The 7,351-nt window shown below is 40.6% G+C and overlaps 1 non-coding gene across 1 annotated transcript; it reads right to left on the bottom strand.

The window, feature by feature from the left end:
• Window positions 1-1,433: 1,433 nt before the first annotated feature.
• Window positions 1,434-1,566, bottom strand: LOC124080690 (small nucleolar RNA SNORA18). The gene has a single exon (XR_006847773.1). It is a non-coding gene; the product is annotated as a small nucleolar RNA SNORA18 (small nucleolar RNA).
• Window positions 1,567-7,351: the final 5,785 nt, after the last annotated feature.

The raw sequence follows: 7,351 nt of genomic DNA, 5'->3' as shown, positions 1-7,351 counted from the left end.
ATTATACTGTCTGATATACTCAATTGTATCTAATCATCTTTTAAACCCAGTTATTATATTGGTAGACTTAGGGATTTTTTGTTTGTTTGTTTTGGTACTAAGGAGTGAATCCAGGGGTACTCAACCACTGAGCCATATCCCCAGACCTTTTTTTGTATTTTATTTAGAGACAGAGTCTCTCTGAGCTGATTTGCACCATGTGAAGCACTGAGGCTGGCTTTGAACTCTCGATTCTCCTGCCTCAGCCTCCTGAGCCACTGGGATTACAGACATGTGCCACCATAAACTAGTGGTAGACTTAGTTTTTTTTTTTTTTTTTTTTAAAGAGAGAAAGAGAGAGAGAATTTTTTAATATTTATTTTTTAGTTTTCGGCGGACACAACATCTTTGTTTGTATGTGGTGCTAAGGATCGAACCCGGGCCGCACGCATGCCAGGCGAGCACGCTACCGCTTGAGCCACATCCCCAGCCCAAGACTTAGTTTTGATAGTTTAAATTTCTAGACAGACATTCTATTTGTTCTTCTTCAGATATACTTGGCCTTTCATCAGTCTCTTATTCCCTGCTCAAATTTTCAAGCTTCTCTTTCTTTATTGAACAATGTGAAGGGTTTTTAAATTTTTTTTATAGTTGTACACAATACATTTAGTTTATTTATTTATTTTTATATTTTTAAATTTTAAAATCGAACCCAGTATTTCACATGTGCTAGGTGAGTGCTCTACTACTGGAGCTAGAGCCCCAGCCCCACAACGTAAAGGATTTTAAAAAATTTAAATGCATAACAGTAGGCAAAATTATTTAAAGTCAATAAATTTTCATTTAAGGAATTTCACATGCTGCAATTCCTTCACTGCTCAACAAAGTAACCTCAGTTCCTCTAAAGCTGAAGTTCAAGATTTACCTTCAAGATAGCCTTTTTAAAAAGAACTGATGCTTAATCCAGGTGTTCCATCAGCCCATAGTTATTTTATTTGGACTTTTAAAATCTCCATTTGAGAGTTGGGGATATAGCTCAGTTGGTAGAGTGCTTGCCTCGCATGCACAAGGCCCTGGGTTCAATCCCCGGCACCACTACCACCAAAAAAAAAAAAAAAAATCTCCATTTGAATTATGGATATATTGATGACAACTTGGGGCTGGGGATGTGGCTCAAGTGGTAGTGCGCTTGCCTGGCATGCGTGCGGCCTGGGTTCGATCCTCAGCACCACATACAAACAAAGATGTTGTGTCTGCCGAAAACTAAAAAAAAAATAAATATTAAAAAAAAAAATTCCCCATCTAGGATCTTTGAAATCCAATTTCTTCAAGCAATTTACTTTTGGGTCACTTTTACAATTCCTAAGCCATCACATTCAGGATACTACATACCTGTAGGATATGCCAATACTTAATGTAAAAAAATATTCATTAGATATTTCATACTTTCTGTTAGCTGTCTAGTAGTTCCTTCCCACAAACTTAACAAATGATCCTGTGAGTGAAGCAAAGCCACCGAGGTTGTCCTCTGAGGTGTTTCCAACAATGTGCCACTACAGAAGAAGCCCCATCAGACTCAGCCTCAACCTCAGGCTTCTCTTTTACTTGTAAAGCATTTAAACGTAATTATTTTTTGCTTGTCTGAAAAGTTCACTATCTGAAATCTATGCAGATTTGTTTCCACAGACTATTGTTTGCTCAATATTCTGTAGTTTTCACCTTGGAGCTGCTTATTTCTTTGAAATTATCTGAAAGAATTCCTTGAGGTGCAGGATGAAGAGGGTTTTTCCAGGAGGGTTTGCATTTGATGTTTGTGGGCATTATCAGACTGGGACCACTTTATTTTATTTGTTTTTAAAGAGAGAGAGAGAGAGAGAGAGAGAGAGAGAGAGAGAGAGAGAGAGAATTTTTTAAATATTTATTGTTTAGTTTTCGGCGGACACAACATCTTTGTTTGTATGTGGTGCTGAGGATCAAACCCGGGCCGCACGCATGCCAGGCGAGCGCGCTACCGCTTGAGCCACATCCCCAGCCCTGGGACCACTTTAAATCGAATGCTAACTTAAAAATTTCAGGATAAACTGGGTGCAGAGGCACATGCCTATAGAATGCTTGTAATCCCTGCTGAGGCAGGAGGATGGTGAGTTCAAAGCCAGCTTCAGCAAAAGCAAGGCACTAAGCAACTCAGTGAAACCCTGTCTCTAAATAAAATACAAGGGCTGGGGATAGAGCTCAGTTGGTAGAGTGCTTGCCTCACATGTACAAGGTCCTGGGTTCAATCCCCAGCACCACAAAAACAACAGCAACAACAAAATAAATACAAAATGGGGCTGAGGTTATGGCTCAGTGGTCGGGTGACCCTGAGTTCAATCCCCAGAACCCCTGAAAACAAAAAATTCAGGCTATTAAATATTATAGATTTGTGATTCTTAGGGAATGTTATGGTTTAGATATGAGGTGTCCTCCAAAAGTTCAATTTTCAGAGGTGAAATGATAGGGTTATGAGAGCCTTAACCTAATCAGTGGACTAATCCAATGATAGGGATTAAGTGGGTGGTAAATGTAAGAAGATAGGGTGTGATTGGAGGAGATAGGTCACTGGGGGCATGCCTTTGGGTTATGTTTTGTCCCTGGTGAGTGGAGCTGTCTCTGCTTTCTGATTGCCATGTCTTGAGATGCTTGCCTCCTCCACACCCCCAGGATGTTCTGCCTCACCTCGAGCCCAGAGTAATGGAGTCAGCCATCTATGGATTCTGAGACCTCTGAAATCATGAGCCAAATAAACTTTTCCTCTTCTAATCATTCTTGTCAGGTCTTTTGGTTACAGTGACAAAAAAGTTGCCTAAAACAGGTGATATTATTTTTCTCCTGAAAACAGGGAAATTAAGATAAGCATTTTTGGGGGCTGGGATGGTGGCTCAGCAGTAGAGCACTCCCCTAGCATGGGCGGGACCTGGCTTCGATCCTCAGCACCACATAAAAATAAATATTTAAAAAAAAATTTGTGAAACCTATTTAAAAAAAAGATAAGCATATTTTTTCAGTCTGTTGGGAGATAGTGGTGCTTACATCTGTTTTTATTAGTGTTCCCACTTTGAAGGGGCCTTGAGTTTTCCTCAGTAGAGAGATTAATTTATTTCATCAGCTCATAAAACCCAAATATTTTGCATAAAAGTCCCTAGTACCATTGCTAGCTTGAAATCCACCATGATGGGAACATTTATACCATGAATATCAACAAACACTAAAAACAGGGTCTTTGTCCATTTTGTGCTGCTGTAATATAATATCTAAGGCTAGGTAGTTTAGAAACAATAGATGTTCATTTGGCTCAGTTTGGGAGGCTAGAAAGTCTAGGATCAAGGGGATATATCTGTGAGGACTTCCCTGCTGCATCATAACATGTTGGAACTACACCACATGAGCAAGAGATTGAACTTGCAGTTTTAAGTCCTTTTATAATTGGCATTAATCCATTAAGGAGGGTGGAGCCCTAGACCCCACCTCCCAACAGTACTGTATTGGGAATAAAGTGTCCAACACATGTCCTTTGGGGGAACGTATTTAAACCACAATACAGGGTGCTTTAATTTGTTGGAGAGCCAGTTACTAGGAAGCCACTCATTCTCTGCAATCAGCTCATCCCCATGAGGCCATGAAAACTCAAAGTTTTCTGAGTTAAAAAATAAAAATGATAGTTTCAAACATGCAAGAGAAAAAGTTCTATAGATCTGCTGTACAACATTGTGCTTATAGTTAATAATGTACTAGAACCTTAAAAACATAAAAAGGTAGATCTCATGGGTTTTTTTTGCCACAATATTTTTTTTAATATTTTAATATTTATTTTTTAGTTTTTGGCAGACACAACATCTTTGTTTATATGTGGTGCTGAGGATTGAACCCGGGCCACACGCATGCCAGGTGAGCGCGCTACCGCTTGAGCCACATCCCCAGCCCCCACAATAATTTTTTTAATTAAAAAGTCAGGCATGGGTGAACAACCAATAATAAAAATTAAAAAAAAAAGAACAACCAATAATTTTTAAAAAAAAAAAAGTCAGGCATGGGGCTGGGTTGTGGCTCAGAGGTAGAGCCCTCGCCTAGCATGTATGAGGTGCTGGGTTTGATTCTCAGCACCACATAAAAATAAAATAAAGACACTGTGTCAACTTATAACTAAAAAATAAATTTTTAAAAAGTCAGGCATGATGGTATAGGTCTATAACCTATAATCCCAGTTACTGGGGAGACTGAGGCAAGAGAACCTCTTGAGTCCAAGAGTTCAAGACCAGTAATATACAAGACTCTGAATCAAAAAAATAAATCCATAAATAAAAATAGGAATAGAAATAAAAAATAAAATAAAAACATCCTTAAAATAAAAGTCTGTTTCACATCTCAGCTCATCTCTGGATTATTGAATTTGGGAGCCTGAATATTCCTCAATTTCTTGCCAGTTCATTAGTGTTTTTTTTTTTTTTGTACCAGAGATTGAATCCAGGGGCACTTAAACACCAAGCCATGTCCCCAGCCCTTTTTAAAAATATCTTATTTAGAGACAGGGTCTTGTTGAGTTGCTAAGTGCCTCATTAATCTGCTGAGGCTGGCTTTGAACTTGCGATCCTCCTGCCTCGGCCTTCCAAGTTACTGAGATTACAGGCATGCACCACCGTGCCCGGCACATTAGTGTATTTTTTTTTATTTTTTTTTTTTTAGAGAGAGAGAGAGAGAATTTTTTAATATTTATTTTTTAGTTCTCGGCAGACATAACATCGTTGTTTTTATGTGGTGCTGAGGATCGAACCCGGGCCGCACGCATGCCAGGCGAGCGCGCTACCGCTTGAGCCACATCTCCAGCCCACATTAGTGTATTTTTAAGTTCATGTTTTTTTCTTTTATTCAGAATTGTTTTCAGAAGGAAGCTTATCTATGGTAGCTTGTCCACCTTATTACCAGAAAATGTAATGATCTCAATTTCTCAATCTAGAATAGAGATAGTTGTACTATATTAGTTTTTGTTAACACTTCTGGGACACAAATTCTTCTGAGAATCTAATACCTGTTGAAGCCTGGAGAACTTCTTCCCAGAATGATAATACAGAGAGAAAAATGTATGTTCTTGCTCTTCTGAAACATCTATGGGCTTAAAGTTAAGAAGCCCCTCAAAACACATGCTCTCTGAGGTCCCCATCAAAGCTAACTTTTGACAGCCTTGCCATGTTTCCTGATCTAAGCAGGGAATCTCTGGGGCTCTCCCCTTGAGCAACTTATGAGAAATGCAGACCTTTGAGTTTCTGAACTGGGTCTTTCAGAATCTTCAGGACCTCTTAGGGAAGGAGAAACTGAGAGTTGTCAACTAAAGCCTACACAAAACTGAAACACAGGCAGTGTTCCTTCAACCAACCTCTTCTCCATTAATTCATTCAGTAAGTATTGGACCCCGTTCCCTCTGTCTACTTCTGCCTAACTTATTATCCCTAAATTTAGTGGTTTATGAAATAATTATTATAATAATTTTATCTTTATCTTGCATGGTTCTAGGAGTAACTGGACTCAGGTAGTTCGCACTCAATCTCTCATGTGGTTTGCACAGATGGTGCTATGATTTGAATTTGGTTTGATTATGTTCCCAAAGGTTCATGTGCTGGAAGTTTATCCCCAATGCGATGTTGAGACGTAGTGGAACCTTTAAGAGGTGGAGTCTAGTGTGGGGGGAATTAGATCACTGGGTACACTGACCTCAGAAGAGTACAGGATCCTGTGAGCTAAACAAACCTCTTTTCTTTATAAAGTAATCAGCCTCCGGTACTTTGTTAGAACAACAGAAAACAGACTAAGACAGGTGGCAGATAGGTTGGAATCATCTCAAAGGTTTCTTCAGTATGTCTGACAGCTAATGATGACTGCAGACTAGGTTTTCAGAGGGGCTTTTGGCTGGAATACCTCCATGTGGCCTTTCTCTAAGGCATGGGCATCTTCATAGCATGGCAGCCTGGTTCTGATTGGGAGCATCCAAAAAGAAAGTAAACAAGCCATGTTTTATCCCTCCCCCCGCCCTCTTTTCTTTCTCTCTCTCTTTGTGGTGTCAGGGATCGAACCCAGCACTTTGAGCATGCCAGGCAAGTGCTCTTCATCCAGCCCCAGGTATCACACAGCTAAATTCTGTTAATTAGATATAAGTCATTAAACCAGCACATAATTAAAGGAAGTTCAAACAGACTCTATCTCTTGATGGGAAGAATGTCAAAAAATCTGCAAACATGTTTTTTAAATCGCTACATATACCCCTTGTCCGTATTAAGCACTAGACAAGGCACCTGGGACAGAGTGGTAAATAATCCACACCCTGCCTTTGTGGTGCTTACAGTTTAGAGGTAGAATTAAACATTAATAAAATAATATTACAGTGCCAGACATGGTGGTGTGTGCCTGTGGTACCAGGTGGAAGCTGAGGCAGGAGGATTGCTTGAGCCCAGGAGTTCAAGGCCCACCTGAGCAACATAGTGAGACCCGGTCTCTTAATAAAAACAAATAAAATAATATTACAAATATACCTACAATATATATCTTGATAGTGCTACAGAAGATGGGGACAGGGAACCATAAGGATTTACATAACATACAGGAAACCAAGGGAGATTCTCTGCAGCAGAGAAATCTGGGTTGAGATCTAAAGCATCAGCAGATGCTAACTGGGTAAAGTAGGCTGAAGAACCTTCCAACAGACAAAACACCAGGCCAAGGCCCCACCACAGGAGGGACAGTGGCCTAATAGGCAACCCTGTGTCTGGAAGCAGCAATAACAGAAAGTATGATCTAAAATTGCAGAAGTGGTGAGCCAGGCCTCTGGGGCTCGAAGGCCAGGTGAGGGTGCTGGTCTTCCCCTGGAAAGTGATATGAAGAGATCCACAGCTTCAGGATCACTCTGGCTGCTGTGTGCAGGGCCCCTGCCAGATGTTGAGTCAGGACTGGGAGGACTGGGAGAGTCCTGTCTGCAGCACCTCCCCTCCCCATGAGGCTCTCCCACACATGCTCAGGCCAGCTGCAGCCTCGTCCCATAGTCCAGGCCTTAGACTGGAAGCTGGGCTCCTACACCCTACTCTTGATCTCTTGGGTCCCTCTTGCTAGACTAGACACAGGAAGTCCTCCTGTCTTGCGTTACTCAACTAGTCACTCTTTCAGAGCGTGTAAGTAGGTTTAAAGGCATGACTACAACCTAATTCACAGAACCTATAAAAGTGACCTTATTTGGAGAAAGGGCCTTTGTGGATGTAATTAAGGATCGTAAGATGAGAAGAACACCCCTGCTTATCTAGGTGGACCCTAAACTCTATGACAAATGTTCTTTTTTTTTTTTTTTTTTGCTGGA

Source organism: Marmota monax, unplaced genomic scaffold (genome assembly GCF_021218885.2).
Source record: "Marmota monax isolate L192 unplaced genomic scaffold, Marmota_monax_Labrador192_F-V1.1 WCK01_AAM20220418_F8-fsc00078, whole genome shotgun sequence".
Taxonomy (NCBI): Eukaryota; Metazoa; Chordata; class Mammalia; order Rodentia; family Sciuridae; genus Marmota; species Marmota monax.
The sequence above is the reverse complement of the archived record's forward strand: the minus strand, read 5'-3'. Positions and strand labels throughout refer to the sequence as shown.